The 9,815-nt window shown below is 41.6% G+C and overlaps 1 pseudogene; it reads right to left on the reverse strand.

Moving 5' to 3' along the window:
- Positions 1-200: 200 nt before the first annotated feature.
- LOC124519058 (60S ribosomal protein L17-like) lies at positions 201-985 on the reverse strand (annotated as a pseudogene).
- Between the last annotated feature and the right edge of the window lie 8,830 nt (positions 986-9,815).

Raw genomic sequence — 9,815 nt, forward strand, 5'->3', positions numbered from 1 at the left:
AATCTACATTTAAGATGGATTCAACCTCCAAATGAAGCTGCTAATGGACAAATAAAGCCACAATTATAACATCGTACACCCCAAACTCATATAATGTTATATACTACTTTTACCTCAAAACAAACAAATTTGGGTCAATTTTGGTCTTTTTGTAAATATAATTTTTTTTTACCTTTATTCGCATTTACGTTATGCAGAATTTACTCCCGGCCCAGAAGTTTTTGTTTCTTTTTCTTCTTCTTTTGTTGTCTTTTCCTTCTGTGCAACCTCCTCTTCTGGTTTAGGAATAATCTGTTCTTGTTCATTAAGGATCATCTCAGTGTGGCAGGGAGAGCTCGTGTATGGGTTAATCTGACCATAAGCCCTGTAAGTTGTTGTTGTTGTTTAAGTTTATTTATTTATTTTGAGAGAGAGACAGCACAAGTTGGGGAGGAGGCAGAGAGGGAGGGAGACAGAGCATCTCAAGCAGGATCTGCACTGTCAGCGCAGAGCCCGACTTGAGGCTCGAACCCACAAAACCGTGAGATCATGACCTGAGCTGAAACCAAGAGGCAGAGACACCTGACTGACTGAGCCACGCAGGCGCCTGAGCGGTGGAAGTTCTATGCTGTATCTTGGGGGCTTTGTTCACCTGAATGTGCTTGATGACAGGAGAATCTACATCTAAACCCTTAAGTTCAGTATTACTCTCTGTATTTTTAAGCATGTGCAGTAAAAATTCAGCACTCTTTTTGGGCCACCGACCTTGTGTCCAGCCCTACTCTTTGGCCTGTGCACACCTACCAACTCTAATACTGTAGCAACAGAAAGGCACACATGGCTTCTGCAACGTGACATCTTTCAGACACTTGCTCACTTTTCAGATATGCAGACGCTTGGTGGCCTGGGCAGTTTCACGTGTGTTCTTAAAGTGAACACAACGATTTGAACCTCTTGATTTGCGTGATTTTGTCGGGTTTTCTGGATCAAGTGAATAGCGAACCATTTTCAGAGATCACCTCAGGCTGCTTAGGGGAAGAGGAAGAGGCTGTAAACATAATTTTGGATGGTCACTTACATTTTAATTTCAAGACATATCTTTTACTTAAATGGCTCTACTTTTGCTCAAATTGAATGGATTATAACCTTAAGGATACTATTTTATTAAAAAGAGAGGATGATTTACACAGGAACTTCGTGAATAGAACATTTTCATTTTAGTAAAAACTCCAGGTAAAATAAATCTTGCATTTTAATTTGATTAGCAAATCCCTTATACCCTAAATGACGCCATATGGGCGGTTGAACAACCAGAGACACCTGCGATTATAAAAGCAGTTCTCTGGGCTTATTATAGTTATAAGACAAATATGAAACGTATAGAATGTTTTCCTAAATAAATTTCAGTTAGCTAAAAACAAAGACCCAATTGGCAGGTCTACACTTGAGTTGGATGAAACCAACATACGGGGTAGAGGTGGGGGGTCAAGGATGGAGAGGAGAGATATAAAAGATAGATTTCCAAGGAGGTATCAGAAACTATTGGCATCAGGTCCATGTGACTGGTTGGGATAAGCAGTCTAAGGCAGAGACTGATGCACAAAGGGCGCTCTTATTGAGTATATAGTACTCTTACAAAAACATGTTAAAGGGAAAATTCACAAAAGTACGTACAACAGCAAAAGACAAAAATTAAATAAAAACACAATGGTAAAAACCACGATTTACCACCAGACACCTATTAGAAAGGCCAAAATCCACAATACTTGCTACCAAAGTTGGGTTCATAGGCTGGACAAGGATAGAGATGACGCTGGACCCAAAAATCAAAGGCACAGGCAAGGCTTTATCAGGGCTACAGTTTAAGATGAAGGGAGACACAGCATTAACAAAGACTAGTTAGGCTGGCTTCCACCAACACTGGGGAGGCCCTGCCTATATAGCGAAAGTTGCCTCTCAGGCCCTTACTGAGGTCCAATAGGCTAATAAGAGGAAGGGAAAAAATGCCTCATTCTGATTGGCCGGAAGGGCCTTGTCCTGACTGGCCAGTGTTGGCAGGGAATTCAGGCAGCTCATTGGTAGTTTTTGGATCCTGGGTCCTCTGTTTTGGGCCACATCCTGGATCTGCTCTGTAAGAGAAGGGGCTTAAAGGGGCGCCTGGGTGGCGCAGTCGGTTAAGCGTCCGACTTCAGCCAGGTCACGATCTCAGCCAGGTCACGATCTCGCGGTCCGTGAGTTCGAGCCCCGCGTCAGGCTCTGGGCTGATGGCTCGGAGCCTGGAGCCTGTTTCCGATTCTGTGTCTCCCTCTCTCTCTGCCCCTCCCCCGTTCATGCTCTGTCTCTCTCTGTCCCAAAAATAAATAAACGTTGAAAAAAAAAATTAAAAAAAAAAAAAAGAGAGAAGGGGCTTAAAAATAACAGCCAACAGAAAGTGCCCCAGTTACATAATGTTTTTCACTTGGTGCTTGTTCCCATGGTCCCTGTCTCACACTGGCAACACCGAATTCTAGCAAGGACATGGAATAATGGGAACATTCATTCATTGCTGGTGGGAATGCAAAATGGTACAATGACTGTGGAAGGCAATGTGACAGTTTCTTACAAAACGAAACATACTCTTACCATATTACCATATGATCTAGTGATCATACTCCTTGGTATTTATTCAAATGAGTTGAAAACCTATGTCCATGAAGAAACTCGCTCACTGATGTTTATGGCAACTTTATATAATGGTCAAAACCTAGAAGCAACCAAGATATCCTTCAGTAGGTGTTACGGACTGAATATTTATGCTCCCAAATTAGTATGTTGAAACCCCACCACTCATATGTTGGTTTTAGGAGTTGGGGTCTTTGGGAAGTAATTAGGTTTTGATGAGGTCATGAGGTTTGAGTCCCCATAATGGAAGTAGTATCCTTAGAAGGGGAAGAGACACCAGAGCTTTCTTTTTCCATCATGTGAGGACACAGCCAGAAAATGGGCATCTGCAAGCCAAGAAGGAGGCCCTCACAAAGTACAAAGAACCAGATCTGCTGACGGCTTAATTTTAGACTTCTCAGCCTCCAGCCTGTGAGCGATAAATGTTTTTTGCTTAAGGCCCCCAATCTATGGTATTTTGTTGTAGCACCACAAGCTGACTGAGACAGTAGGTGAATGGATAAATAAACTATGGTACATCTAGACAATGGAATATTTATTACTCAGCACTAAAAAGAAATGAGCTATCAAGCCATGAAAAGACATGAAGAAACCCGAAAAGCATTTTACTAACTAAAGAAGCCAGTGGGAAGAAGCTGAGTATTATAGTATGAGTCTTACTCTATGATACTTAGGAAAAGGCAAAACTGTGGAGACAATAAAAAAGATCAGTGGTTTCCAGGGATTGAGGGGAGAGGGGGATGAATAGGCAGAGCATAGAGGATGTTTAGAACAGTGAAACTGTTCTGTATGATACTATAATTGTGGACACATGCCATTTTGCATCAGTCAAAACGCATAGAATATACAACTCCAAGAGTGAACCCTAACAACAAGTATCGACTCTGGGTGAAAATGATGTGTCAATGTTGATTCATCAGTTGGAACAAATGCACCACTCTGATGTGGGATGCTGATAATGAGGGAGGCTGTGTGCTTGTGAGGAACCTGGGGTGTATGGGAGCTCTCTGTACCTCACACTCAGTTTTGCTGTGAACCTAAAACTGTTCTGAAATACAAAGTTCATTAAAAAAGAAAAAGAAAGGAGTCCATGAAAACTTCCCAGAATAAGACTGGCATCTTGGGTTTGAGAGCCTGGTGGCTAATTTCAAGAGATGGGAGAAGTTAGGGGTCCCTTTAAGGGCCTTAAAAAGCTACAGTATAGGGGCACCTGGGTGGCTCAGTCAATGAAGAGTCTGACTTTTGATTTTGGCTCTGGTCATGATCTCATGGTTCATGGAATTGAACCCCATGTCAGCACAGAGCCTCTTGGAATTCTCTCTTTCTCTCTCTCTGTCTCTGTCTCTGGCCCTCCCCCCCACCCTCAAAATATATAAATAAATATTTTTTGAAAAGCTCCAAGCAAGAAGGAGATGAGATGACAGGAATGCTTTAAAATAATTAGACAAGCGGGGGCGCCTGGGTGGCTCAGTTGGTTAAGTGTCCGACTTCGGCTCAGGTCATGATCTTGCGGTCCGTGAGTTCAAGCCCCGCATCAGGCTCTGTGCTGACTGCTCAGAGTCTGGAGCCTGTTTCAGATTCTGTGTCTCCCTCTCTCTCTGACCCTCCCCCGTTCATGTTCTGTCTCTCTCTGTCTCAAAAATAAACATTAAAAAAAATTAAAAAAAATAATTAGACAAGCGGGTGAATTAAAAAGAAGGTCTATAAGTAGACAGACAGGCATTTATACTACCCTGCTAGAGGCAGCAGTCAAATCCCTAGCAGTGGGATAGGGGGGAGGGGTGATAGGGGGTTCCCACTGTCTCACATCAAGTCAAGAATTACCTGTGTGTATCTGTGGAATGGGGGTGGGGAGAGTGTTGCACCAAGGCCTAAAAGGTGTCAGAAAAAAAAAATACTGGTAGGGAAATGCGTGATACTGCCTGCTCTAAGGGAGAAATTAGATACAGTAAAGGAAATTTCTAGAAAAGTATATAGGTCTTGGTCCTGTTTCATCCAGTTTGGCACCTGGAATTCTCATTTAAGAGACCTTACAGCAGAGAGCTATATACTACCAAACTGCAGAAAATGTTGGAATGGATACATTCCTTGGCTTTTTTCCTGCTGAACTAGTTTAACTATGGTTGAAGTGTTGGCAGTCGGTTGCAGTCAACAAGAAACAGAGTGAGTTGAGACATTTTGTAACTGACATGAGCTGCAGGGCAACTATATCAGGGAGAAAAAAAACTGGACACATCTTGGACATCAGGCATGATTATTAGATCTGCTTTTACCATTTTATTTAGCATTTGATTCCCTGCTGAAGCCTTTTGCATAAGCCCATCTTATATACTCTTCTAAACCGAATTTATGCACATTTCCATTTCTGGGCAGTATGGAAAGTCTCCTGCTGGAAAACTGATTCTGTTTGGGGAAAGGAGTGTTTTTTTCTAATTGCTCCCATACTTTTGGTAATGAGCCCTTTTAACCATTTCTCCTGATCACAGTTCTAAGCGTCAAGTGTAACAGTGAAATTCCTTAGGAACAGGAAGTAAGAAAAAAAGACTTTGAGGTGGGAGAAGCCTGGGAAGTGAATGAGGTATTAAGTGACATCCAGTGCTTTGTAAAGAGAGCCTGGTGAAAGGCCTTGGGGGAAAGCTTATAACCACCAGGTTTCTTGAAGGTAAGTATAGTCCCCGCTCTACATTGGATAGCAAGCCCTTGCACTTTAGCTTTAGACTTCCTGGGTTGGAAACTTACTAACTCTGTATCCTGGATACACTTACTAACTCTGTATCCTGGATAAGTTTCTTCAGTTCTCTGTCATGGCTTCTATATCTGTCAAATCAGTTCAACAATAATAATATATTTCTCGTTGGTGGTTGTGAGACTTAACAATTAATTTACGTAAGTCATTAAAACTATTTCCTGGCCAATAGTAAGATATCCAATTAACATTGGCTACTAAATCTATTGACAAGATTACCTGCAGGCCTCTGGAATGCAGGTGATGGTGGCGTGACCTATTCTGATCAGGACATCAGGCATCCCCTATCTCTTCCCATCTCAGGAGCTGCTTTTGAGAACCACACAGCAGCCATTTACTATCGCCCGTGAATTTACAGGTTAGCTAGGTGGGTCTTCTGTCTGGCCTCCACTAAGCTTCTTCATGCATCTGTGGTCAGCAAGGTGGTTATGCTTCCAGAGGTTGGCTGGCTATTGGCTGTACCACCTCTCTTTGGCACATCGCCCTGAGTTCTCCAGGAGGCTTGCCTAGCTAGGGTTTGCTCGTAGGGTTCTCAGATTTCTCGGAGAGTGAAATTATGCAAGGCCTTTTGAGACCTAGACTCAGAACTGGCAGAATATTGCTTCTGTTGCATTCCCTATGGTAAAGCGAGTCGCAAGGCGAGCCCAGATTCAAGGGGTCAGGAGGAATGCTACCTCTCTGTGGGAGGAGCTGCAACATCGTCTTGCAACGGGGGAATGGGTAAAGGGAAGGGAGTAAGTGTAGCTACCTTTGCAAACTATCTTCTGCCTCACCCAATTTAATAATTTCCTCTACAGCTTTTCCAGCAGGTAGTCCTATAGATGGAACACCTTGAAAGATGGGCAGATCACCGTTTTACAACGCAGCTCTGTGTTGGAAAGTTCATTATCATGCCTCTATAAAGACACTGACTCTAACAGAATCTTTGAGTCATAGAATTGAAGATCATCCAGGCAATGAACATGTTGAAGCCAGATTCCTGTATGGGAAGCCACGGGAAGTCTGCAATTTCCACTGATCTGTCCCAATTCTACCTTTTGGAGCAAAACAAAGCATTATGTGTTTGTTACTAATTTGTTTTTAAGAGATTCTTACCAAGGCCTACTTGGGCATTACATAACAGGTTCATATTCCATTCCAGTCCCCATTCATTCATTTTTTCTTTTCACTCATTTACTCATGCCATGCATTCGATATCTATTAAACAGATTCCATGGCCAGGCACTCATTTTAAAATAAGTAGGAGAATGACGTTTCAAATCACTGAGATTCACCTAGAAGGCTCATCTTACCACTTGCCAACAGTGTGACTTGGGAAAGCTATTTAATTTCTCTAATTCTCAGTTTCCTCATCTGAAAAATGGGTATATAATTATCCCTGCCTCACAGGATGGTTGTGGTAATTAAATTAAATAACAAATACAAAGTGCCTGGCCTTTAGTAGGCATTCAGTTAAAGGTAGCTCTCACTATTATTATTATTATTATTATTAATAAGGGATGATCCCTACCCTGGATGTTTCCTGGGATCTCACTGTCTCCTGGGGTCTCCAATTACTCTCCATGTGTTGGCAATGCTTCCTTCTTTAGAATAAGTTGCATTTTATATAGACAACATAGCTGTAGCATAGCAGTTTGAATAAATGGCCTTTGCAGTCAGACACATCTGGGTTTGAATCCTGGCTCAGCCATTTATGAGTCTGCGACTTAGACTCTCAAAGCTTTAGTTTATGAATCTGAAAAATAAGAATAATAATTCATAGATTTGGTCTGAGGATTATGTGAGAGAATGTACATAAAACCCTCAGCACGACGCCTGACAGGAAGTCCCTCCACTGCCCACTCTCCACTAATAGAAGCTGTGAATTTTATTTGATGTATTTTCATGATGTGAACATGGTGTTATGGAAAGAATCAGAAGAAAACTGGAGTTGAGTTAAGGGGATGGATTCTGCATTCCTCAGGACAGCTTACAGCTCCGATAGCCCTTGTCACTTCTTCCAGGTTCTTTTATTCCTTTTATCAGAAGCAGAATTATGGAGGAGTGTTAGGGTGACTGTAGAGAGCACAAGAAAGTGGAAATTCAAAGCCCTTCCAAGATTAAGTAATCCCATACGGTGAAAGTCTCTGCTTCCCAAGAATATGACAGGCCACCCGATTGTTGATAATCAAGTATCATAGTCTGGAATGCCAAAGTTAGGGAGAAATTGCCCTCTTTTGTCCAGGCATTATGCCAGGAGTTTAATAAGGTGCTAAATCAAATACAGGGTGTCATAGCAGCTGAAATTGAGGGGACAGCAACTACATAGAGGCTATTCTGGAAAGCAGAAATAGCACTGTCAAATGCTACAGGTAAATGCTTAATAAGCTTTAGTGTTTTTCTTACATTTCCCTTTCTGTGTCCTCTAAAGTATAGGAAAACAACCGTCTGCCTTTTCTTCTGCATCTTCTCATGTGCTGTTTAGTGATTTTCTTTGAGTGACAGTCTCATATACATAACAAGTGTGGAAGTAACTTGAAATTGAAAGACAGCACTAACTGATGACCAGGGACTAGTTTCCTGTCATTGGCTTAACTGTTCAGAGTGAGAAAGGAAGATTGTAGCGAATTATTTACTTCCATGTTCTAGTGCCTTAGAATTCTTTTTTTTTTTAAATGTTTATTTTTGAAAGAGAGAGAGAGAGCATGACCATGGGGAAGAGGAAAAGAGAGGGGACAGAAGATCCGAAGCAGGCTCCACGCGGATAGCAGAGAGCCTGATGCAGAGAGCCTGATGTGGGACTCAAACTCATGAACCGTGAGATCACGACCTGAGCCGAAGTCGGATACTTAACCAACTGAGCCACCCAAGTGCCCCATGGTGCCTTAGAATTCTTGGAAAAAAAAAAAATTTGATCCAAGTCTTAACAAATGATGCCCTTAAGGAGAAGTCTCCCAGGCGTGAGGACTGGATCTAATAGGAGAGAGAGAAATTTGCAGAACAACTGTGGGTCGTGTGATTTTTTTTCTTAATGTAAAGAGCTCCCACTAGTGTTAAAAGCATATCCTCAGGAAATGTTTAGAGCAATCCACTACTTTGGCCGGCTTACGGGAAAGGTCTGATGTGCCTGTGCTCAAGTCATCATCTGGTGCCAATAGCAACTTGTGTAGGCTAATCTTGTTATTATTGGCTTAGGTTCCATTTAGGGCTCAACATTTCCTTTCGTGTTTACCCTTTCCTCAGAAGGCTGCCTTGTAAGTTATCTAGGAAATGTACCATAATTAACAATGCAGTTGAGCAGCGAAAAGAAATATATTTCTTACCATCATGATAGAATGTTCCACTCCCAGGTGTGCCTGTTGCTGACTTGAACCGAGATGCTCCTTCAACAGTGCTGCGAGGACAGTCAGGTCTTGTGAAATTTCTGTCAATTTCAATGGGAATATGGTTCTCTAAGCAGCCAACAATATATAGGTATATCTATGTAATTTGTATAAAAAAAATAAGTATCCAGATGCCAGTCTGCTCTCTTAAACCATCAAAAGAGAAGAGATTGTGGCAGACAGTGCCAGTTTGGGCACAAAATCATAGATTTTGTAATAAATCAAGCCCCACAATGTATCAGAGTTCCTATATAACATTTACAAACACTTACAAATCTTTCTTGTCATTAAGAATATAATAAGGAAGGGGCACCTGGGTGGTTCGCTTGGTTAAGGGACTCTTGATTTCGGCTCAGGCTATGATCTCACAGTTCGTGAATTCAAGCTCCGTATCGGGCTTCGCATTGTCAGTGTGGAACCTGCTTGGGATTCTCTCTCTGCCCCTCCCCTGCTAGGGCTCTCTCTTTCAAAATAAATAAATAAACTTAAAAAAAAAAAAGGTCTTTTTTTTTTTTTTTTTACACAAAGAATATAATAAGGAAAAGTCAGTCAGACATAAACTTACCATGCACTGTGTTATGGATAAAGCCTCACAGTATGTCATAGCAGTGTCAGAAAAATCACCCCTGGGAACAAAACTGTAATTAGCAAGAAAACTCATATCACTGTGGCAGTGATTATTCTGGCATAATTGCACACTTCTATAGCGTATGATAATTAAGTCAGTTATCCATTATAGAATGGCTTTAATACTATGATCATTAAGTCAGTCAAGTAAAAAACAAAACAAACCAGTCCATACTATAAGAAGAACGGAAGGACTGAAATCACTAGACAAAGAGACAAAGAATAACACGGAAGAGAAAAAAACTGTTCCGCAAACACATCCACGGAATTACAGCCATAAGAAGTGTTGGGAGACAGTTGGGACTGCCGTGGCTCCATAGTCATCCTGCATCTTGCCCCGCCCCTTCATGATAAAGTTTTGGAACTATTTTAGAGGATAATTATAATGAAAATTTGTTGGGTACTTACCATGAGTCAGACATTGTGCCGAATGGTTGCCT

Source organism: Lynx rufus, unplaced genomic scaffold (assembly GCF_022079265.1).
Source record: "Lynx rufus isolate CCGP_SWC_20201006 ecotype Redwood Valley unplaced genomic scaffold, mLynRuf1.p SCAF_26, whole genome shotgun sequence".
Lineage (NCBI taxonomy): Eukaryota > Metazoa > Chordata > Mammalia > Carnivora > Felidae > Lynx > Lynx rufus.